The 23077-nt window shown below is 43.2% G+C and overlaps 1 protein-coding gene across 3 annotated transcripts in view; it reads left to right on the top strand.

Moving 5' to 3' along the window:
• LOC147604890 (succinate--CoA ligase [ADP-forming] subunit alpha, mitochondrial) overlaps window positions 1-23077 on the top strand; it is a 99572-nt gene that overhangs the window by 25745 nt on the left and 50750 nt on the right. The window lies entirely within an intron of this gene.

The following is a 23077-nucleotide window of genomic DNA, read 5'->3' as shown; positions in this document are numbered from 1 at the left end:
AAACGACTTCGGATACCCATCACTTTGATAGTCATGAGGGTACATCGAAAAAGGAATTCAAACCAAAACTTGTGTTAAAGGATTTGAAACCACCAAAGTACACTGGCACTTTACCTTCTTGCATGGTTGATGCAGTAGCTCAGTGTCTCGGAAATATTGCTTTACTTTATGTGATCACAGATGAGCACATTAGAATCCATCACATTAGAATCCAGCATGCTGAAGCAGGAGATAAGTGGCTTTCTAAGTGGGAACTTTATGTAATCACAGATGAGCACATTAGAATCTAGCATGCTACATATAATTTATAGGATGTGGCTCATCATTAGTGGAGGAAAATTCAAAAGCAAGGCAATCCCCAATACTTGGAAGGAATTTAAGAAGATGTTTATTCAAAATTTTGTGCCACCAGATGAGCAGAGTAGATCTCTTGATACATGGTTTTTTATCTCTCAAAATAATCTTATAGTTCAGGAGTATCGAGAGGTGCTCATGAAAATTTCGCAAATTTTACTAGATTTCTTACAGGTTCAAAAATTTGCCTTGGGATTAAATGATAAACTTCGACCATTAGTGTGCCGTGAGAAGTGTCAAACTCTTATCGAAATCTCATTTTAGATGACCTACTTATGAAGTTTTGAGGTACACTAGTGGGCAAAAGGGAAAGGCATCTATTCTAGTGTACATTCCTCTACAAAGACTCTTGTAGGAGGTAAGAGAAAGGTGTCAATAAAGAATGACCACAAATCTAGAGGTGATCATCCACAGACTAATGGTCAGATCGAGAGAGTCAACCAAATCTTGGAGGATATGTTAAGAGCTTATGTCGGGGAATGACAGAGTAATTGGGAAAAGTATTTACCTTTATTGGGGTTTGTGTATAATTTGTGCAAGCATTCCTCTACAAACTTTCTCCATTTGCATTGAATTATGGGTATAATCCATTGATGCCAGATACAATTGGATTACCCGAGAAGACACCCAGTGGAGCTGAATTTCTGTCTTAGATGCAATTAAATTTAGCTCGAGCTCGAGATTACATCCGTCAGGCTACGGATCGAGCGGTTAAGTATGCTAATCCCAAGCGGAAAGCTCGTTCTTTTAAAGAGAGGTAGAAAGTGCTTCTACTTGTTCCTTGGAGGACTGAGACGCTTTTGTGGGTAAATCTGCTAAGTTGTCGCCTAGATATTGCGGGCCATGGATGATGTTGAAACGAGCTGGAGATGTGGCTTATTAGTTAGACTTGCCACAAGACTGTCTGTCGTGTCCACCTAGTATTTCTCGACAGTCACCTAGTATTTCATGTAAGTCGATTGAAGCGTTATCTTCACGACGGTGATAATTTAGTTGATGGTATGATTGTTTTGCAGGAGCTTGATCAGGAAGATCATGGACCAGAACAGATCTTGGAACGAAGAGAAAGACGATTGCGAAATCATATTCTTTGGGAGTTTCTTGTGAAATGGAAAGGACATCCATTGATAGATGCAACTTGGAAAACAAAGTTTTAGTTTCGTAAGCGTTATCCTCAGTTTGTCATTGAGGACGATGATTCCTAAAAGGGGGAAAGAATGTTACGACCACACGTGGTAACACGTGGGACGCGTACACGTGTACACATTGATATGTGGGAGACTTACACGCCGATTAATGCGTGGGAAAACCAATGGCGGCATACTATTGTGTTAGAATTTATGCATCTCAGTGTTTTGGGGTCGTACCAATTATTGGGTATTTTATATATTTGTCTCCTATTTAGTTGTCTTGTGGCAGTCGGCTAGCCCTAGAGGCAGTCGGCCAGCTCTCACATGGACTATATAAGGAGTTCCCCCATTATTCACTAATCCATCCATTCCCTTGCACCTTGCACAAGTTCAATATTCTCTTGTTGGCGTATTGCCATTGTAAAGCTTCAAGCTAATATAAAAGGTGATCTTGTCCACAAGCTCTCTCTACTCTCTCGTCTTGTTTATTTTCGCTTGTGCACTCTCAATCATGGTATCATTCGCTTAGGTTCAGGCTGCTCCATCTGCTACAAATCTGCCTGCCTTCTCATGTGTACCTTGCATTTTCTGCCCTAGCTCCTCCTGGCTGCAGATCAGTCCTAAACAGTGGCTGCGCTTTCATACAGTGCTGCGTTTTCTGGTCCAGCCAGCCCTTCCCTCGCTGCCGGCCAGTTTGGTGGCTGCGTTTTCTCCTATAGAGGCAAGCCGGCTAGGTACTTGGCTGCGTTTTCTTCTACAAAGGCAAGCGCTGGAGTTTTTGGCTGCAAATTCTGCTTTGGCAGTAGTTGTTGGTGAGTTTCTTGCATGTGGAGTTGCCAGACAAGTGGCTGTACATCTCCTTCTACCTCCACAAGTCCCTACCCTTCTGGTAGGAGGTTCCCGGTGGTTTCTTGGACTGTTTTGCTGCTGTCCAGCCTTTGTCTCTTTCTCTGGTTTGAGAGGGGGCTGATTGGTTCTGGAGCCTCGCTTCGTTGGAAAGCACTTGAGAGATGTCTTTGAGAGTTGAGATCTGTGTTTCTTATTGCTGTGGATATGGCTTCCCCTTGTACGAACAAGGATGACAAGTTGAAAGGACCCAACTATGCTCATTGGAAGCTTCAAATGCGGATCTGGTTCATCCACAAGGGTTTGTGGGATATTGTTCAGGGCACTGAAAGGAAGCCTGAGTGTCCTCAAAACTCTAGGAGGTGGGCTTAGGATAAGGAGGATGAATTTGTTGCGGAATTACAAGATTGGGAGAATCGGGACTCAAAGGCACGTTCTGGGCTTGTGCGGACCATCACAGAGGAGGACTCACTAGCAGTGCAAACTTTCACCAGTGCTCATCAGGTATGGTCTAAATTGGAGGATCTCTTTGCTCGAGATTCGTTGATGAGGAAAGTTACCTTGCAAGGGCAGCTCTACGGTTTGTTATTTCTTGAAGGCAGTTCCATGCAATCGTTCCTTATGAAGGCCAAGGTTATCCATGACTAGTTATTGGCTATGGGTGTTGCTTTGTCCTCTTCTTAGCTGGGTGCTCTTATCCTCACCAAGCTTTCTCCGGACTATGATGTGATTTCTCGATCTTTGCGGTGCAAGGTCACATCCACTCAGTTGGATTTTGATGATCTTAGCTCCCTACTTTTGGAGGAGTTGTCCGTTCTCGTCTCACAGGGTAAGTTGAAGGTGTCAGTCACCGGTTCTGACCAAGCACTTTCCTCAGTTTAGAAGAAAGGTCGGAGTTGCTGCTTCTTTTGTAGGAAGAGAGGACATCTGTCCAAGGATTGTTTGTCCATGAAGAAGGACAAGACCAAGGGCAAGGCTTCATCTTAGAGAAAAGACAAAGACACGACATAGGATAGTGATACAGATTCTAGTACCACTTCTAGGACTCCCAGGGCGCTTCCGGCTCAGATGATGTACTTCTCTAGTACACGCAGTTTCCCCCATGTGCTTCTTGCCAGAAGAGGCTTGTGGACAGGAGAGGAGACTGATTACAGCTCCACTTACTGGTGCATGGGAACTGTGATTCGGAGTTCCAAGCATTAGACATCTGACAAGACATGGTTATCTTTTGTATAGTAGAGATTATGAACTGGATGTTTTGCGAGTTCATTGTTCGAGGCTATTGGGACGTGATGTGTTCGCCGTCCACTGTTGGGGATTATGGGTGTGGTGTGTCCAAAGCAGCTCATCATGTATTCTTGGAGTTCACTGCACACTTGTGTGGGAATTCGTGGCCAAGCAAAGTTTCTTGCTGTTCGTGGTGGCATTTTGTTTCGAGGAAATAGGTTGGTGGATGCTCTCTCCAAGGTGATTCCAGTATTCGCGGTGCTGGAGGATCCATGGTTGCATCTTCATTGGCTTATCTTCTTCCGACTCTTGCACACTATGAGCTGCAGAGGGGGTGTTAGAATTCATGCGTCTCAGTGTTTTGGGGTTGTACCATTTATTGGATATTTTATATATTTTTCTCCTATTTATTTGTCCTGTGCCAGTCGGCTAGCCTTAGAGACAGTCGGCCAGCTCTCACATGGACTATATAAGGAGTTCCTCCGTTATTCACTAAGTTCAACATTCTCTTGCTGGCCTATTACCATTGTAAAGCTTCAAGCTAATATAAAAGGTGATCTTGTCCACAAGCTCTCTCTACTCTCTCTCTTGTCTTGTTTATGCTTCCGCCTATGCATTCTCAATTATATTGTACATCATCACTTATAATAATAAGTGTGAACGGGGAACGTTCGTGGATGACGGTTGTAGGCCAAAGATTGTCACCATTCGAGCTATCTACGTGGGATTAGCGTACTTAAATGCTCAATCCGTAGTTCGAGGGATATAATCTCAAGCTCTAGCTAAATTTAATTGCATCTGAGATAGAAATTTAGTTGTACTGGGTGTCTTTTGAGGTAATCCAATTGTACCTGGCATCATTGGATTATACCCATAATTCAATTCAAATGGAGAAAAGTTTGTAGAGGAATGCTTGCGCAAGTTATATGCAAACTCTAGTAAAGGCAAATACTTTTTCCAATTGCTTTGTCGTTCTCCGACATAAGCTCTCAACATCTCCTCCAAGACTTGGTTGACTCTCTTGGTCTGACTATCATTCTGTGGATGATCATTGCTGCACATGCAGAGTTGCATGCCAAGTTTACTAAAAACATGTTGCCAAAAATTACATGTAAACCATGGAACTCTATCCGACACAATGGATTCTAGCAAGCCATGTAATCTAAACACATTGGCAATGAATAATACTGCTACTTATGGAGCTTTAATCTTGTTCGTAGTAGGAACAAAATTTGCCATCTTAGGTAATCTATCCACAATGACAAAGATATCATTAAAACCTTTCCTGGTTTGAGGTAAATCCATAAGGAAATCCATGAAAATACTCTGTCATTTCCTCTCACGAACAGGCAACGGGTGTAACAAGCTGGGCGACTTTACACGCTCGAATTTAGTAACTTGACACTGTAAACACAGTGTCACATAATGATTAACATATTTCTTTAACTGTGGCCACCAGTAGAAGGTCTAATGAGCTCAATTGTTTTCTTTATCCCCGAGTGTCCAACACATGGACTATCGTGACATCCTCGAGTCACTAATATCCTTAAATTGTCTGAGTCCGGAATGCATACCTTGTTGTTCCTCTTGAGAATTCCATTCTCAATGGTAAATCTACGTTTACCAAAGAAAAAATTAGACGGAGTTGATTCCTCATCTACTTAGCTAGCCTTATTTCATAAGGATTGAACATACGGATCCGTCTTTTGAGCTTCACGTATTCTATGAATGATCTCATTCTCGACTATATTGAAACTCATCTGATACATTATATGAGACAATGCATCAGCAATAACATTCTCTTTTCCTCATCTATACAATATTTCCATGTAAAACTCTTGCATCAATTTGGCCCATCTTGCTTTACGGTCTCTTAAATCCGGCTGGTTACAAAAATTCTTTAGTGTATCATGATCCGTGTATACCTTAAACTTAGCTTCATATAAGTTATGCCTCCTGTTACCATTTGGCCACCCAATTGGTCCACCTGTGCTTTCTCATCATGTATGTACATTGGACTGGTGTCCACGGCAGTTGTATATGCTGGGGATTGATGCCACTCATGTGATACTGTGGACTTGGCTTTCCGTTGGCACTTGTGCCTCTGTGTACATGCCCGGAAATGATTGGTGGATTGGTGTTCCATTAGGTCTGGTACTTCGTGTACTTGCCTGGAGCACGTTTATTTTGGTATAGTCTCATTAACGAGGATTGTTCATACCAATGCTGCATTGCATAGCATCTTTATGTGCTTGCTTGTAGTTGAAATTGCATGCTGTTTTCATGCTTGCTTGACCAATGTGTAGTTCCGGGTAAGGGGACGCTCGTCCGCGAACCGTGCATGTGAAACTGTCTGCTGACATGGTTATGTGGCATGTGATAGGTGCTAAGTATTGGTCACAAACCTAGCCTTAGGAGTCGGCACTAATTTATAAGTGACTGTGTACACACTTCATTAAGTTTTGGGCGACCAAAACTCACTTATAAATGATGACCAGCCCGGTATTCACACACACTGATGTCCCGAGGTGGACATAACCCAATGTCCACTGCCCAGACCTTATCCCCTTTGTACAAAGGGAGTAACCAGCCATGTGTCCACTCCAGCTTGCTCCACAAAGCACGTGCCTGCCACCTACACTGGACAAATCACCACCTCACTCTTCCTTCTCTCTCTAGAGATGGGCGCCTTCTTCATGAGGGTTGTTGGGCTGCATTTTCTGCACTTTCTCCTTCTCAACTCCATTTCCAAGCTTGCTAAGGTGTTTTTCAAGCTTCCAAGAGTGTTTCCGGGTGCTAATCACTCTTCTACATACTCCCAATGACTGAAATTCAGCAAAACAGCTCTCTTTATTGGTGTAATTTCTGGTCTTTTTGCTGAAAACCCTAATTTCAACCCTCCTTTCTCAAGTTGAACCATAGGGGAAGCTTTCCCAAGGTTCCCTTCATCCTCTTGAAGACTTTTGTCGCGAAGAAATGCGACAAATCAAAGATCTCAACACTCCAAGGACTTCCATCGCGAAGACTTCCGCTGTCATCGACTCTACTTGCATTTGGTAAGCTTTTATGCTTAAATATGGAAGCAAGTAGCAGGTGGGAGGAACCGGATTACAAGATCACATACCCTGTGTAGTGTTCTCTTGTCCTACGTGCTCTCTTGCAGATTGTTGCTACCATGTGTTGGTGGAATAATAGAGAGCAGATGGTAGGGAACATGGGCACTTGCGAGGGTAGTCTGGATTGCAAATCTACATCGACAACCACTTGTTTGCAATACTCTATTCATATGCATTGGTATGGAAATCTGGTTAGAAATGCCCATGACACTATGTACTTGATTCTCCCAAGATCAATATGCTTTATTTGAGGGAGGGGTCGGCCGTTTCGGCTCATTGTGTCTCTTGTCATTTGAGCAAATTACTTATTGTATTTGAGCATGTGTCCATCAAATCTTAGTGTATTTAAGTGTATTGATTAGCATTGTGTTCAACTAAGTTACATTGGTATCAGAGCATACGGTTCTCTTTGACTTCTATCGTGAAAGACGATCACCATGAACACTAGCTATCTCTACACTTAGAACCATATGGACAGCCATACAATGAATGTTGGAGATGCTAACACAAGAGGCAGGGACAATGAAATGCATGCCTCCAATGCTTTATAGGATGAGCAAACTCATGTGGTGCATAATAGGGAACAAGAATATGTGGGACAGCCGTCCTGTGGCAAAGAGAAGATGCAGGAAGAAGAGTCCATAGTCTTGAAGGCTGAACTTACTCGTATGCAGGCTCTTCTCCATGCATAACCAGAAGAACTGAATCTCTACCGCCGTGAGGATCCATTGGTACATGACCGTTTGAAGGCCAAGAAAGCTGAATCTTGTATGGATCATGCAATGGCAATGATTGCTCAAGAGTTGCATATGCAACCGAGGGATGCAGCACGTGCCGTGGAACTAATTATGCGTTTACGCTTACTGTCGTGGAAGTTGTTTCTAAGAATGATTATCTGGAACGGGTATCCGGTCAGTGACTTGGCTCGCACCGAGGATGCCTATGCAGAAAAGGCAACCATCCCACATGTCTTGGGATCCCTACAGGTGCCCGAACAAGAACTTATGTCTATGAGGATGAATTTCCATGCTATGGGAGAGAAATAATCAGTAACTTCACGCCATGCAGGAATACCTTATGTAGCCCGTGAAGGATAGAATGTTTATGGTAGTGCTCAAAATGTATGTCAAATGCCATTGCCGATTGAAAATGTGCATGCACAACACATGCAACATGGGCTACAATTTTATGTTGGTGCAGGTATTCCTCGTATCTCTCATGCATAGTAACATGAAACGTTTCGTTGTTTCGTCGTTTTGAAGGTTTCGTTTCGTTTCGTTTGTTTTGGACGAAACACAAAGGTTTCGAAATGACACTTCTTATATACACATACCAAATTTATAACACAGTCAACAGAAAGATGAAGATGCATTTTTTGGGACTAGTGGGTATGAAATTCATCATTTTTGGGAGTAGGTTTTTTGGTATTTTCGAAATTTGGGCAAAAAAAAGGAGAGAAAGAGAGGAGGAAAGAAACAAGTTGGAAGGGAAGAGGAAGCTGAGAAGAAAAGGAGAGAAAGTTGGAAGACAAGAAAAGGTGAGAAAGAGGAGGAGGAAAGAGGAGGAGGGAAGAGGAGGGGTGGACCGTGGAGGACGAGAGAGAAAGAAGACAAGGGAAGAGGAGGGGTGGAGCGTGGAGGAGAAGAAGTGAAGGAGCGAAAAGGAGGAGTGGACGAGGAGAAGAGGCGGAGCAACAGGTCGCGGCCGAGAAGAAGCGTCAGATGCCTGAAGTGGCAAATGGGTAGCAAACAAGGACGAAACGACGGCAAAAATCGCATTTGTAAAAAAAACCTCTCGCCTGTTTTTTTTGACCTCACTTTACATTTGGGCGAAACACCGTTTCGTTGGGTAGGTTTCGTTTTGTTTCGAAATGTTTCGTGCCAGAAACGTTTCGTGCTGTTTCGAGAGGGCAAAACGGGTTTTTATGTTACTATGCTCTCATGCCACTCATGCCTTCGAGTGTGCTCGTGAGGGAGAAGCTATGGCTGAAAATGTATCAATGCATGTTGAGGGGCCAGCCATGCCTCATGCTTGCAGGGCACATGTATCTATGCCTTATGCATCACCTCTTGGTCCTAAAATGATGCCAGTCACAGGGGCTGTCCCAATGGACAAACATGGGGGAAAACATGTTGAGATGCAGGCACATGCATCAAAGTCTCGTGGCTTCAAAGCCGGAGACAAATATGTTAAGTTTGACACATATCACGGGAAATATGATGCATCAAAGGCACTTTCTTTTATTGCCCAGTTTGATATTTCTTTCAGTGATGAGGATTTCACTCAAAAATCCATGATCTGGCATGTAAGCATGTTTATGAAAGGCACTGCTGCCCATTGGTGGCTCACGGAGAAGCTCTCACCGAATCCATGATCTGGCATGTAAGCATGTTTATGAAAGGCACTGCTGCCCATTGGTGGCTCACGGAGAAGCTCTCACCGAATCCTGTTAGATCATGGGAAGAGTTCAAGGAGAGGTTATATGCTCAATTCTTGCCTCCCAATGCATTGAATGAGATAACAATGAAGTGGGATTGGGTGAAGCAAAATGAGAGGGAATCAGTGAATGCATATGTATAAAAGTTTTGGTTGGAAAGTACTTTTGGAGGGGTGTCCATTTATGCATGTCACCGAGGCGGAAAGGAAGAGAAGGTTTCAATCGGGATTGCAACCCGACTACAAAGTGGGACTACAAATGTATCCTGGTCACACCTTACATCAATCAAAGGCCACTGCCACCGAGCAATTGGAAGTCAAATTGAGTCAATCTAATAAGGCCAAACCCTCATTTCAAGGCAAAGAGAGGACTGTCCAAAACCTGCAAAATAATGGACAGCCACCTAAAAAGGACCAAAACCAAGATAAAAATGGTCCAAAGGCTGAAAATAACACTACCAAGAAGCGTCCCTTCAAATTGAGAGACTATGGTCTCACTCTGGAGCAGAAAAAGCAATATATTAGTGAGGGGAAATGCTTTACTTGTGGTAGTACCGAGCATATTGCAAAGGCATGCCTAAACAAGACGAAGCGTAATAATGCAAATGCATCAAAGCCTAATGTCCATATGGTTCGAGATGTGCAGGGCAACACTTCACATGATAGCAAAGACATGGTTGTATGTAAAGCTTGGGGACAGCTCAAGGATCAGCACACTTTGTTTATGTTTGATGATTGTGCATCTGAGAATTTCATATCTACACAGATGGCAACTGCTTTGGGTATTGACGAGGAGGACATGGGTCCTCAAATTGAAGCAAGGGCTGCCTTTGTTGGTAGAGAAGTGCAGGTCATGCCTATTTTTGGCAAGTTGTGTATACATATTCAAGGCTATGTGGATTATGAGGATTTTCTTGTGGCGCCTTTGAATGGCTGTGATGTATTACTTGGAAAGCCTTGGCATACACGTATTGATCCGTGCAAGGCTTACAAGACCAACAGGATTATCTTTATGCATAAAGGCCGAGAGCATGTAATTGATGCTGGTGAAGAGGGTGATACCATTCCCCTTGTATCTCATGTACAAATTAAGAAAGTAATGAAAAAGAGTGTTTTTGCGTACTCGAAATTGGCCTCGGTGCATGAGATCCGTAGTTTCCTTGGATTATGCTCTTACTACCGTAGGTTCATTCGGCACTTTGCATTGGTTGCTTCTTCTTTGCATGATTTGACAAAGAAGAAGGCCACATTCAAATGGACTAATGCAGAGAGGGATGCATTCCTCAAATTGAAAAGTGCAATTACTCATGGTCCAGTGTTGATCACTCCAGATTTGCAAAAGCCTTTTAGTGTGGAATGTGATGCATCTGGAAATTGCATAGGAGCTGTCCTTAATCAAGAGGGACATGCCGTGGCTTATGAGAGCCGTAGATTGCATGATGCAGAGCTATCTCTTGGCATTTATGAGAAAGATCTCTTGGCTGTAATTCATGCACTTACTATATGGAAACATTACCTTCTTAGGGCTGATTTCACTGTGAAGACAGATCACCAGAGTTTGAGGTATTTTCTTACCCAAACTAAGCTGTAGAGAAGCATATGAGGATGGTTAATTTTCTCTCTATGTTTCATTTTCAGATCTTGCACACCTCAAGAAAGAAAAATGTAGTGGCCGATGTATTGTCACGAAAGCCGTATGTAGCAGCTATCTCCATTGCCTCTCATGGGGACTTGTCTGCCATGTGTGATTTGTATCATACGGATGCTGATTTTGCCACTATTTGGACTGATTTAATGGCTGGTCATGCACATGCCTCATATGTGATCAAAGAGGGTTATCTCATGAAAGATAATTGCCTACGTGTGGTATCTGACTTGAGGCAAAAGGTTTTGGATGAGTGCCATGCTCCTCCATATGCTAGTCGTAGAGGCATAATGCCTATTACGCACATGATTGAGCGGTATTTCTTTTGGCCAGGTATGCGGAAGAACATAGAGGCACATGTACGTGCATGTATTAGCTGTCAAAAGGTGAAATTTGATAGGCAAAAGGCACCAGGTTTGCTTCAGCCATTGCCTATTCCCACATAGCTATGGGAAAGTATTACAATGGATTTGATTATGGACTTCCCACGGACCCAACAGGATAATGATGCAATTTGGACAATTGTGGATAGGTTTAGCAAGCAAGCTCACTTCTTGCTGGTCAAAAAGACCATCAAAGCTGAGGATATGGTTAAAATATATCTTGCACAAGTGTTCAAGTATCATGGAATACCGAAGTCCATTGCGGGGGATAGAGATCCCAGGACTACAAGTCTCTTGTGGCGGGTCTTATTTGATAATATGGGCACCAAATTGGACTTTTCATCAGCTTATCACCCTCAAACGGCTCGGCAAAGTGAGGCTGCAAATTCAGCCGTGTTGGATCTCTTGAAAGGTTATGTGGCGGATCAGAAGTCTTCTTGGGAGAAGTACTTACCGCTTGTGGAATTTGCATACAGCAACACGGTGCATGTATCTACGGGAAAGGCCCCGTTTGGGATTGTTTATGGTAAGGTGGTTTTGCCACCCATCCTTCGCAAAAGGATGAGATATTTGCAGTTGATGAGTATGTAAGAGACTTGGATATTGCTTTTGCTCAGGTGCAGACAGCCATTGCAAGGTCACAAGACAAGCATAAAAAGGTTGCCGATAAGCATAGAAGGCAATTGGATGTTAAAGAGAATGATTGGGTATTGTTGAGCAAGACTTGCAAAGAGGCCTGGCAAAGAGGGTGCATATCCTAAGCTTGCAACCATGTACTATGGGCCTTTTTGAGTGATTGAGAAGATCAATGAAGTGGCTTTCAGATTGGCATTACCTAGTCATTGGCATATACACAATGCTTTTCATGTGAGTCTCCTTCGCAAGTATATAGGACCGGAGCCCAGTGAGATGGTCATTGAGGATCCACCAGAAGTGGGTGAGCTTGAGGAGATCTTGTAGCCAAAGCAGATTGTGTGTCAAGCAACGCAAGCTTGCTGCAGGCAAAGTTGTGAGGCATTACCTTGTGAAGTTTAAGAACTATCTTCCCGTTGATGCTAAATGGGTAGATGAAGAGTTCTTCAGAGATTGCCCGCATGTGCTTCAGACATATTTGGATGCTTTTTAGTTGCGGACAACTGTTTAGAAGCCGGGGGGGATGTCACCATTTGGCCACCCAATTGGTCCACCCGTGCTTTCTCATCATGTATGTACATTGGACTGGTGTCCATGGTAGTTGTATATGCCAGGGATTGATGCCACTCATGTGATACTGTGGACTTGGATTTCCATTGGGACTTGTGTCTCTGTGTACATGCCCGGAAATGCTTGGTGGATTGGTGTTCCATTGGGTCTGGTACTTTGTATACTTGCTTGGAGCACGTCTATTTTTGTATAGTCTCATGAACGGGGATTGTCCATACCAATGCTGCATTGCATAGCATCTTTATGTGCTTGCTTGCAATTGAAATTGCATGCTGTTTTCATGCTTGCTTGACCAATGTGTAGTTGCGGGTAAGGGGACGTCCGTCCGCGAACCGTGCGTGTGAAACTGTCTCTAGATGTTACATGCACTCTGCACTTAGTGCATGGTGACAAACTGGCTCATCATGAGCAGTAGAATATTTGTACGTTATTAGAACCCAGTAGGATGATATTTGTCATATGTCGTGACCCCATTGTACATCCTCTGTCCAGGATAAGTCAGGCACGAGCTACGTAGGTCATTCCTCACCCTTAGCGGGCCAGTCAGTCAGTCAAGTCCCTTAATCCACTTGGAGAGAATCATTCATGCATGTAGAGTCAGTAGAAGCCTTAGGGTTTGCATCAGAAAGCACTCTGCATTCTGCATAATATGCATTCATATGCCTATGCATCGTTTAGAACATCCCAGAAACCTTAGGGAATTTACTAGGATTTATATGGTATTTTTTTCCATATTTTATGGTATTTATTTAGCATTTATTGTCATTTTTAAATATAAACTTTTTTAAATTAATGACCAGCCAGCTTGACCAGCGGGCCACCAGCCTCTAGTTAGTATAAATAGGCTTGCATCTAGACATTCATTCAGTCTTCAGTGTGCTAAGAGCTTTCCTCCTCAGCCCTAGGAGTACCCTTGCCTTTAGCTTAGATTGAACTCCTGCTCGTTGGTAGTTGGTGTCTTCTTGCAGCCCTTCTTGAAGCCCATCTAGTAGCTCGAGGCACAGCCATCAAACCCCTTCAGCCAGCAGCCAACAGTCCTTTTAACGCAGCAGTTCAGCTCTTTAATCCCCTGCAGACCTAGGCGCAACATACAGTCCATAGGTGCCTGCAGTCAGCACTCTTGCAGGCCTTAGATCAGCATCAACCTCTGTGTTTGTGCATACAGCATAAGCAGCAGGTACACAGACCAGTACAGCCCTGCGTTTGCAGATATCCAACCTTGTAAACTTGCGTTTCAGTCATACAACAGGTGTAGATCTGCATTACAGCCCTACAACAGCCCTACAGACCTGCGTTTGCAGATTCCCAGCAGTTTCAGCCTTGATTCATCAGTCTACATTAGTATCCAGCATTCAGTGCATCATCCAGGCATACACCAGTCATCTGGTAAAGGAATTCTATCATTCATAAGCATTTACAGCATTCTAACATAGCTTAGAACAGTCCACTGCCTTCTTTTCTCAGCCTCAGGTGTGCAACCCTTCCTCATGCCCTTGGGAAGAGTGCATAGGCTCGAGATCAGTTCATTGCGGTATTTCTACAGCCGTGTACAGTTCAGCCAGGCTTCAGATCCTCCGACAGTCCACAGTCATTCTCTCTAAAGTAATAAAGCAAATACTATCTCGTTATCGGGAGATAGGGGGCCCTTCAGTGGGTAATTCGGGACCGAATCTGGTGTACAGCTCTCATATCTCTCTCTCATACCTCTTTAAAGTTTGGAGTATTAAAGTGGATTGCTAAACTCATGAAACTCAGGATACAGAAGACTGTGTGAGCATTTGTGTGACAGGATCCTTCCAATACAAAGACTTCCGTTGCATATCACAGCTGACATGGTTATGTGGCATGTGACATGGTTATGTGGCATGTGACAGGTAGTAAGTATTGGTCATAAACCTAGCCTTAGGAGTTAGCACTAATTTATAAGTGAGTGTGTGTACACTTCGTTAAGTTTTGGGCGACCAAAACTCACTTATAAATTATGACCAGCCCGGTGTTCACACACACTGATGTCTCGAGGTGGACATAACCCAATGTCCACCGCCCAGACCTTATCTTCTTTGTACAAAGGGAGTAACCAGCCATGTGTCCACTCTAGCTTGGTCCACAAAGGACTTGTGTGCCACCTACACTGGACAACTCACCACCTCACTCTTCCTTCTCTCTCTAGAGATGGGCGCCTCCTTCATGAGGGCTGTTGGGCTGCATTTTCTCCTTCCCAACTCCATTTCCAAGCTTGCTAAGGTGTTTTTCAAGCTTCCAAGAGTGTTTCCGCATACTAATCACTCTCCTACACACTCCCAATGACTGAAATTCAGCAAAATAGCTTTCTTTATTGCTGTAATTTCTGGTCTTTTTGCTGAAAACTCTAATTTCAGCCCTCCTTTCTCAAGTTGAACCATAGGGGAAGCTTTCCTAAGGTTCCCTTCATCCTCTTGAAGACTTTTGTCGCAAATGCGACAAATCGAAGATCTCAACACTCCAAGGACTTCCATCACGAAGACTTTCGCTGTCATTGACTCTACTTGTATTTGGTAAGCTTTTATGCTTAAATATGGAAGCAAGTAGCAAGAGGGAGGAACCGTATTACAAGATCACATATCCTGTGTAGTGTTCTCTTGTCCTACGTGCTCTCTTGCAGATTGTTGCTAGCATGTGTTGGTGCAACAATAGAGATCAGATAGTAGGGAACATGGACACTTGAGAGGGTAGTGTGGATTGCAAGTCTACATGGACAACCACTTGTTTGCAATACTGTATTCATATGCATTGGTATGGAAATCTGGTCGGAAATGCCCATGACACTATGTACTTGATTTTCCCAATATCAATATACTTTATTTGAGCGAGTGGTTGGCCGTTCCGGCTCATTTTGTGTCTCTTGTCAATTCAGCAAATTTCTTCTTATATTTGAGCAAGTGTCTATCAAATCTTAGTGTATTTAAGTGTATTGATTGAGTGCATGTATAACTGCAGACAATTCAAGCTCATGTGTGGGCCACTTGCGTTGCAAACCGTTTCTTACTTTCAAAAGCCATTGGTCAGCCTTGTTGGCTCAACATAGCTGCTATGGCAATTTTCACGACGATGTAAAATTGTGCAGTGTATGTGTGAGCATGGTGGTTGGTGTGGAAGACATATTTTAATGTTCACACTTGGGGCAAGGGTGACATTAGGAATTCATAAGGTCTTTTTTTAAAACATAATCCCATGTGGGGATAAATGTTTGAAGGGGACCAAGGTTTAAAACCTTTAAAATTGAGAGAACCCTTTTTAGGAGTTGGGACTCTTTTGGGGAGTCTCCATGTTATTTTTGGAGGTATCTGTTTTCTTTGGGAAAAAAAGGGTTGATTGCAGTTACAAGCGGGACTACTTTTTGAGTATCACGCTTTTGAGAAGGCTGGTTGGCTGACACAGGTCGCATGTAGTAGTTCTTACTCTCTCTCGCTGTTGATTATAGACGGGCTGGATTGTACGAAGGCTAGACAGAGAGCAGGGCTTGACTGTACGCTGGTTGGGCAAGCGGTGCATAGGGGTGCACAACATGCGTTTTCCTCCTTGTAACAGGCCGGCTACAGCTGCACGCTTTCCTTCTCTGTCTAGGCGACTGGTTGGGCTACAGAGAAGTATAGTTTTGGACTGCATGTGGCCAAGATTGTAGGCTGACAGTGCTAAATTTATTCCTGTTTCTCTCTCTCTCTCTCTCTCTCTCTCTCCTTCAGTCCTTTTCTTTTCTTTTCCAGATAGTGTATCAGATGTCACATGGTTGTAACTTTGGTCTCATAGGTCACTTTGGCCTTTTGAAGATGTTATGTATGCAGATGCAGAGCATATACAGCCTTTTGAAGATGTTATGTATGCAGATGCAGAGCATATACAGCCATCAGAGAGAGATATCCCATTTTATTCAGAGAGCCACATTCCCTACGCCAGATCTTTGAGACAGCAGACCAGCGCATACTGGGGAGATACATTCTAGACATACAGCGCCACAGACAGACATTATTACAGGCTCAGACAGCTCCAGAAGGGGGGCGACAGACACAGATTACTACATTTTTTCAGAGATCCATACCCCTCCCAGCCCCTACACGGCAGGGAATTACTCTCCAGAGAGCAGAGACACTTAGAGCCCGCAGGAGACAGAGGACACCTGGCTTTCGGACACCACGCCTATACCAGAGAGAGATGACAGAGATCAGAGCTCAGTTTCACAGAGAGGGTGCGGAGCGACTGGCTCGCTTCAGAGCACACCCAGGCATGTTCTTCAGGGAGCTGTGGACACCCCCTTTACTGATGTATACCATTTTATACCCCCAGTATGGTACAGGATGGAGCTAGCTAGGTTGCATATCATGATTGTATACTCCATGCATATAGCTTTGCATTCTCCTAGTAATAGAGCTCCATCTCCTGCACACCCAGATTCAGCTTTTTCTATTCGGTACTTTTTCATTTTGTTGGGATGACAGAGGATACCCCATACAGGTACTCCGATTTGTCTCATAGGCCGAGTTCGGTCTTTTGGAAGACGTTAATAAAATCTTTCTTTCTTTCTTTCTTTCTTTCTCTCTCTCTTGTGGAGGGTGACGGTTTGCAAGAGAAACCGTGAGGAGAGGCACTGCTGGACATAGACAGCCGACTATTGTTTCTCTCTTTCTATCTCTTTTTACAGGTTTGTGGGTGGTGTGAGACGCACACAGGTTCAAACTCCTCTTTCTTCCGGCTCGTGGGTTGTTCGGGAGTCTCTCTCCGGGTCCCTTGTGAGAGGAGGGATTTGCAGCCTAAGAGGGCAGAAACAGGAGTAAATTTAGCATGTTTTTGGGAAGAGTTTACGGGCTGATGTATGGCTGGTTTTTGGCTATGTGCATGGGCCAGTTAGATGTGTATTCAAGGCCTCATGGATGTACTATCTTGGCTGATTTGAGGTGAATAACATTGTGGTGTTTTGGGCACAAGGTTGTGTGTAATCTCTATGCTAAGAGGTCCAGAGGATTGGCCGATTGGACATGCATATGTATAAGCCATGAGTGGCCATGATGTATTCCGTTTAACTCTTCCATTGAATGTGAATAAAGAAATACCGAAAGGGGTGCCAAGTGTTGGGGCCAGCAGGCGTTGCTTGTTTTTTTTTTTTGGTTTTGTTGGGTTTGTGTAGGAGCACTCTAGCTCCCTTTTATTTGTCTTATTTGCTGGATTACAATTGTGTTTGGGTGATTGCTAGTCTACCTCACTTTGTTTTCTACCAGAGGCCGGTTTCAAGGTTCCGTTGCCGGGACCATCACCAACTTTCTCAAGGGGGTGAGCTCGTGGTTGTCTTGAGGAAAGTCATTGCTGAAAATTTCAGCAAGATGTCAGACTATGAGGATGATTATGACTATGATGATGAGGAAGAGCATGAGACGATTCCTGAGAGGACTGAATCTGAGGATGTACTTGCAAGAGAGCAGGTTGTAGAAGATGCACGTTATGAGGATGTAACGTAGCCAGAAGATATGCCAAAGTAAAGAGGAAGATGATGCCCAATTCAAAGCCCGTTTGGCATGGGAAGTGGATGTGCTCATGCAGCTCACGCAAAGTGAGAAGTTTGCTGAATTTATGAGGGCCCCTTTTGAGCCTAAGAAGAAGAAGAAGAAGAAGGTGCGTTCTAGGAACCCACCTTAGCAAACCGGCAGAGTTCCTTTTTCGGACAGCCACCTATTCCGCAAACAATCGATGCACCATGCTATTTTGGCGGTGGTTCTGTGTTCCAATCTATGACTGGGGGTTACTCTCAAGGAGGCATGGGAATGCAAGGGAATTTTGGAGCTAGTTTTCAGCCTGGTATACAAGGCAACATGTATGGTGGTATGCAGCCTGGAATGCAAGGGAATATGTATGGGGGCATGTAGCCCAGAATGCAAGGAAACATGTATGGGGGCATGCAGCTGGGTATGCATAGTGGTATGTTTGGAAACATGGGAGGATCAGCATGATTGCATGGTTTGGGTGACTGCTAGTATACCGCACTTTGGTTTCTACTAGAGGCTGGTTTCAGCAATGCTACTAGCACTTGCCTCAACGACAAACGGTAATGACGGATCCACGATCTTCAACACAAGTCCAATTGCAACCGCGTGCTTTAACTTATCAAAACTTTGCTGTTGAAAGTTGGTCGAGACAAACACAACGGTGACTTGTAATAAGTCAAGCAATGGTGCCGCTATTTCAGAATAGAAAATAATAAACTTTCTATAAAAACTAGATAGTCTTAAGAAAGATCTGAGCGCAGTAATGTCCTGTGAAACAAGCCAAGCCAAGATTACTGCTACTTTGTTCGGATCCATCTTTACGCCTAGTGCCGAGATAATGTGTCCTAAATATTCAACTTCCTCTTGACATAGGGAAGTCTTTTGTTTATTGGCATACAACACATTTTTCCTAAGTACGCCAAATACTGTAAACAAGAGTGATTTGTGCTCCAGTAAAGATTTACTATAAACCAAATTATCATCAATAAAATCCACCACGAATTCACCTATGAATGGCCTAAAGACATCATTCATTAACATCATAAATGTGGCTGGCGCATTAGTAAGTCCAAATGGCATAACAAGGTACTCATAATGACCAAAATGATTACGTAAAGGAGTCATAGATTTATCCTGGTCTTTAATACAAATTTGATGATATGCACTTTTTAAATCTATCTTATTGAAGACCTTAGCTCCACAGAGCGTCTATCAAATCATCGATCCTTGGCATCAGATATTGATGTTTTACAAACAATAAGTTTATTTAAGGCTCAGTAATCGATACACATTCGATAAGAACCATCTTTCTTCTTAACTAGCAAAACCGGAGAAGTGAACAGTGAGAAGCTGGGGCGAATGAGTTCTTTCGCTAGGTACTCTTTAATCACCTTCGACACCTCGTTCTCCTTTACCAAACTCATCTTGTATGGAGGTTTATTGACCGTAGTTGCACCGAGCACAAGCTCTATTCGATGTTGCATATTTCTGCGCGGAAGCAAAGGAGAGGACAAGTCAAATTTGAAAACATTAGAAAATTTTCTGTTGCAAAAATTTTGTGGCATTACAAGTTCGAGTTCTACTTTCATGCGTGTCTATAATACTTCGAACTTTTTAAACCCAGCCTAAAAAGAGAGAGTTACAAGGTATTCTTAGCATTTGCGTAACAGTAATTAATGCATTCTTGGATAGATTTGGCTCACCTCACCTTTTATGTGATGCATCCTCCCCTCATGTATAAATTGATAGACATCCGTTGCGAAGTCGATGAGAGGCTTCTTGCGTGCATGCCATTCTTTCCCTAGTACAACATCAAAATGTGCTAGTCGAGTAATATCAAAGTAAAGTAGGATTGAATGGTGAGACCAAGGCCTAGAACTTGTTAATTCTAAACCTCAGTTCCTTTGCCATTTGCTAGCTCAATTGTATATTGATATGGTGATGGTTGAGTTTTCAACTTTAACTTCTTAACAAGTTGAGAACTAACCACATTATGACTAGAGCCCATATCGAAGAGTACCTTCACTAGTTTTCCTTCGACTGAACTCTTCATGACAATAAGTTGTGTAATTGGAAACTGGTAACTGTGACTAGCCTTTGAAGATAAGACTATATCTTTCTTAGTTGACACTGAGAGTATCCTGGTAGAGTATTGGGATATTTGCTTTGGAGGTTTGATTGCCTCACATGGGGACTAGTCTGCTATGCGTGATTTGTATCATCAAGATGTTGATTTTGGACATTTATGGACTGATTTGATGGCTGGTCATGCACATGCATCTTATTTGATATCTCATGAAGGATAATTGCCTATGTGTCGTATTTGACATGAGGCTAAAGGTTATGGATGCTTATGCTGGTCATAGAGACATATTGTCTACAACGCGCATGATTGAGGGCTATTTCTTTTGGCCAAGTATGCGCAAGCACACAGAGACATATGTGTGTGCATGTATCACCTGTCAAAAGGTGAAATTTAATCGGTAGAAAGCTCCCAATTTGCTTCAGCCATTGCCTGCTTCTTCATAGCCATGGAAAAGCACAGCTATGGACTTCATAAAGGATTTGCCAAGAACCCAGTAGGGTAATGATGCCATTTGGATGATCTTGGATAGGTTTAGTAAACAAGCACACTTCTTGCCTGTCAAGAAGACCATAAAACCCGAGCATATGGTGACGGTCTTCCTTGCAGAAGTGTTGAAACATCATGGTATGCCGAAGTCAATTGTGGGGGAAAGAGATTCCAGAACTACAAGTCTCTTTTGGAGGGCTCTCTTTGATAATATAGGGACCAAGTTGGAGTTCTCATGCTTATCATCCCTAGATTGATGGCCAAAGTGAAGCTGCAAATTCAGCCGTGTTAGATCTTCTCAAACGCTATGTTGCAGATCAAAAGATAGCATGGGAGAAGTATCTACCGCTTGTAGAGTTTGCGTATAACAACATGGTACATACATCCACAGGAATCTCCCATCCTTCGCACTAAGGATGAGATCTTTGTTGGTGATGAGTATGTAAGAGATCTTGATATAGCCTTTGCACAAGTATGGACAGCCATTGCTAGATCTCAAGATAAGCATAAAAAGGCTGTTGACAAACATAAAAGGCAATTGGACATCAAAGAAGGAGGTGGGGTATCGCTGAAAGCAAGACTTCGTAAGAGGCCAAGTAAAGAGGGAGCATATCCTAAGCTCTCTACTAGGTATTATGGTCCTTTCAAAGTGATCAAGCAGATCAATGAAGTTGCCTTCAAGTTGGTATTACTTGATCAGTGGAAGATTCACGATGCTTTTCATGTGAGTTAGTTGCGGAAGAACGTGGGGCTAGACCCACAAGAGCCTGTCATGAAAGACTTGCGAGAAGTTGATGAACTAGAAGAGATACTTCAACCAGAACATACCGTTTTCCACAAGGAGAGAAAGCTAGCTGGAGGTAAGCTTTCCAAGCGATACCTTGTAAAGTTTAAAAACTATCTTCCCATCAATGCAAAGTGGGTTGACGAAGACTTTTTCACCGACTATCCACAGCTTCTTAAGGCATACCTCGACGCTTTTTAGTAGAGGATAACTGTTTAGAAGCCCGAGGGATGTCACCATTTGGCCACTTATATGGTTTTCCCCAGTCTCTCACGCCCAAATGTGGCCAGTGTGTGGATCCGAGCGTTATGGGTCCCAAATCTGCGCTTTGCAAGTTGCCAGATTCGTGCCTGGAAATGCTAGTGCTGGACATGTTCCATGACCGAGAGATTTGTCCATAAATCAAGTGCACATATACACATGTTTGCGAGAGTTTTGTCCATAAATCAAGTGACATTGTTTTCGCGTGATCTTTATTCGTATGTTTGAGTACTATGGATGGATGTCGAGTTGATGGGCTGGGACGCCTACCCATGAACTGTGCGAGTGTCTTGTACTTTGACGTGTTTTGTGGCTTGAGTGCATAGAACTCGAAGAAACAAATCAGTCAAATGATAAGGAAAGGATTCATCAGGCCCAAGTGTATCACCTTAGGGAATTTTGATCCTATTTCGGAAGAAAAAGGATGGAACCTTCCAGTTATGCATCACCTATAGAGGTCTAAATCAACTCACTCTGAAAAACAAGTATCCTAGTTCTAGGAGATTGATGAAACTCAAAGACTGACATGAAGTCAGGTGATTAGGAAATCAGAGTAAAAAAAAAGAGTGATATTTCACAGATGACATTTAATTCAAGTAGGGACTGTCATGCCGATTGTGTTGACTAATTCCCTAAGAGCCTTGCATAGGCTCGTGCATGTGAGATCCCTGTTCCCATCGAGCAACAGAATTCGGGGTACGAACAGCGGAAGTAGCACTTCTCGCCCGGGGCAGGGGTCTCACATTCGGGGCCTCGTCCACGGATATCCGGACAAGAGACTAATCCGTCGGTTTTTCCAAAACCGGACTCGGAAAAACTTCCCTTACCCGGAAAGCACAGGCGATTCCACCAGGATAACTTTTTACTCTAACGTAGTCAAGACCATTACTGATCAAGCTGATCCGATTGCACCTATAAAGATACTCAGTCAGATCAAGGAAGAAACTTGCACTTGGATCATTGGGATCAACGCTTTTTTCCCCATCAAGAGGCACAGCCGTTGATTCCTATCCATAGAACAATTACTATCTGGGATTTACTTTATCTATCATAATAACAAAAATTTGAGTCTCGATTTACGGATCCATCAGTCCAGCCTAACCCCATCCAGTCCCATGGATTAGCCAACCGCCCAACCACTGTAGTGATGGAATCCAATTTAGAATTTGATTTTTTTGTCCCGGGTACCAGGGAAAAGAGTTCCCAGGCCCCCTAGCCGGATGTTCATGCAAAAATAAAACTAGTCACACCACTTACGCACCCAATATGAAATTGCCTTTTTCACAAATTCAACCAGTTTTAAAACAATCTTTTAATGAACTATAGTATCACTGATCACAATCTTCCAAATTATCCGGTTGATTCTTAATTTCCCATCATTCCTTCATCAAAGTATCTATGGCATCATTGGCAACCAGAACGCTCACCACCTGTCCACTCAGGGGCCTTTTCAATAGTTCCTAGCCCATAATACTCGGCAATATAATCACTTATAAAAATCAAGATGGACTCTCGTTGAAGATCAGCAAGATCAACCAACAGATCCATATAAAGAGCCATGGACTCATCCATTGAAGACCAGCAAGGTCAATCAACCAGATCCATGCCCG

Source organism: Cibotium barometz, chromosome 60 (assembly GCF_041138505.1).
Source record: "Cibotium barometz isolate CiBa-2024 chromosome 60, ASM4113850v1, whole genome shotgun sequence".
NCBI classification, from domain to species: Eukaryota; Viridiplantae; Streptophyta; class Polypodiopsida; order Cyatheales; family Cibotiaceae; genus Cibotium; species Cibotium barometz.
Note: the sequence above shows the minus strand (reverse complement) of the source record. Positions and strands in the feature narration are given on the sequence as shown.